The 2,751-nt window shown below is 33.6% G+C and overlaps 1 pseudogene; it reads right to left on the bottom strand.

The window, feature by feature from the left end:
• Window positions 1-1,605: 1,605 nt before the first annotated feature.
• On the bottom strand, window positions 1,606-2,463 carry LOC134700268 (M-phase inducer phosphatase-like; annotated as a pseudogene).
• Between the last annotated feature and the right edge of the window lie 288 nt (window positions 2,464-2,751).

Here is a 2,751-nt window from a genome sequence, read left to right on the forward strand (position 1 = left end):
ACGAAAAAAATATGTAACACATAAACAAACGACAATCACTGAATTACAGGCTCCTGACTTGGAACAGGCACATACATAATAAGTCATAAATAATGTGGCGGGATTAAACATGTAAGCGGGGTCCCAACCCTCTCCTTAACCGGGGACAGTGGTATAACAGTACAACATAACAACATAACAACGAAATATAAAAAGCAGTTGAAAAAGGCTTAACTCATCAGATGGAAAAGATACAAGTGGACGTGGCCGGGTATAATAGCCAGCTGATGAAGCCTGTCTCCCGGTGTGGGATTTTGTACAAGGCCCATTGGTGTTCTCTGACTATTCTTTGGTGGGGTTGTTGTCTATTTGACACATTCCAATTTACATTCATAAAATTATAAAATAACAGTTATCATGAGATTAATCAGTTTAAAGATCCTCATATAACCGCTTTCTCTGTTTATTATGAACATACATGCACATATACTATAATAAATAAAGTTTATTTGATATGAAAATTTACTGACACCACTTCTGTTTAGAACGGTTTAAATTACATATAATTTCCGTAGGTACTTTAGGAAAGAACAATTATTCGCTTTTTCTGTATACTATATGAACATACATATACTATAAATAAAGTGTGTTTGCTATTTAGTATATAAATTCCAAGTTGTCTATCAACGGCAGTCATATATTAGATAGAGATTATAGTAATATATGCATGTTCATAATACAGTAAAAATGATAATAATAGAAAACAAAAAATAACGGTTTTTGAATTCAAATAGGGAGGACTAAATAAACTGTCCTGTCCTTTATGAAATACCTATATAGCAATGACGTTTGATACATTTCCAAAAATTCTCCAGTCATATAAACTTTTACTTAAACTAATCCTACACCAGTTTTCCTACTTTCAACCACGCTTAAATGATTTCGATGGTGCGTTCTAGTATGAATAAAAGGAGATGCTCTTTAAATGAAGCAGCAACCAAACAACGAAGTAGACATAGGGCACCACACAAAAATGACAGATGTCTACCCAAAATGGCAAGCTTTAAATCGTCTTTAGACTATTATGCCATCGACACCATTTAAAAACATTTTAAAAAAAGTACATACGGCGACCCCTTCCGAAGTTCTAGACTTGGGACAAGCACATGAGTATGTTTACCGCCAGTTCAACATTAGATGAGAACCGTGTCGAATCACCAATTCGCTAAGGTTTTTAAACTTAACCTCTTGTAGTCAAAACAGAGTTCTTTTTAAATAAGCCTAACATAATCTCAATAAGTTTATAAAAGAACCCATCACTATCATTCATTCTACATGTTTAATGTTTTTAAGTTTTACATAGATCTCTTTGAGATAACTTGAGAGGTTTGGCAGTATCAAATATTATATATCATAACCAAAAACAACATATAAATTTTAGTCATCTTCAATATATAAATAACACTGAACACATATATAATTAAAACAAAACCAATTAAACATGGTTTATATATAAAACAATAAAACATAGCTTATATAAGGCACAGCCCATATGTTACTTAATGTATCACAGATTACTATCATAGCACTTAAAAAACTATAAATTTGGAATAGAGTTCTTAAATCTCATAGCTTTCCTGGCATATTTTCGTTTTCTCCAGCTGTCCATGACTTTGACTTGACTCGGAAATGGCGCAAATCGTTTGAGTGGTTGGAATGAAGCATTGTTCGATAGCTAACTGGTTCACATATACCAGGTTGTTCATAGAAGGATGCCTTGTAACCACCCTCTACCAAATAAACTTCTGGAAAGTTCAGAGATGCGTAGTTTTCTTTATTGAGTACTCTTTGCTTGTGAGGAATCTTAACATTTTAGGACCTCTTTCGGAAGAAAACTCACAGTGGAAAAACAAAACGTGTTTATCTTTAGTCGGTTGATGAAGCAAAGATAAAACGGTTTCATGCAAATATTTGTTTTCCGCTCCTTTGATATGTCCGCCTTCAAATTCATATGGGTATCGGCAGTCGATGATCTTAGTCACAGATGACGTCATTGTAGTGTCCATTAACAACATCAGCGAGTGTCTGTTGCGTGATGCTTTTAAAATCAGAATGTTTTCCAGTGACAGTCGGTAAAGTATATATTCTGCTACCATCGGCAATGAAGTCGTTGTTCTCTTCAAGTTTTGTTATCACAGCCTTTATATCGGTACAAATTTTATAACGTTTTGAGCATGATGAGTTGTCTTCTTCTGTGCGCTGTCTTAAATTGTCAGATTTCGTAAAGCTAAGTGTACATGTTAAATGCTCATCCTTACCGAGACCGGAACCCTCGTCATCATCAGAAACAGAGTTCGTTTTGATGTTTGGAGTCAACACAGACATAATGTCATTAGCCTTTACTGGTGTAGAATCAAAACTCAGTGAAGATAAAGATGCTGGAATGAGTTCATCACATGTGTCGAATAATCTTCTTGAAAGCATTCTAAATTTGAACTGTCAATTATTGCAAATTTAATATTAAATGTTTATGTTTGAAATATTACGATTTTTTTATATTTATATTTTTGAATTGACAATAAGTGATATCGGTCTCTAATTGGGACTCGTGCTCATCTCAATACTCAAGCAGTGTTCAGACCTTCCAAAGCTTTTATTAATTAATAATTAATTAATCGTCAATCAATGTCTATGATTGAATTCGTTAGATCAAAAAGAACAAACATGATTACAATCATGACACGAAGTATAAAGTGCACAGAGGTAAGATAT

Source organism: Mytilus trossulus, unplaced genomic scaffold (genome assembly GCF_036588685.1).
Source record: "Mytilus trossulus isolate FHL-02 unplaced genomic scaffold, PNRI_Mtr1.1.1.hap1 h1tg000128l__unscaffolded, whole genome shotgun sequence".
NCBI classification, from domain to species: domain Eukaryota; kingdom Metazoa; phylum Mollusca; class Bivalvia; order Mytilida; family Mytilidae; genus Mytilus; species Mytilus trossulus.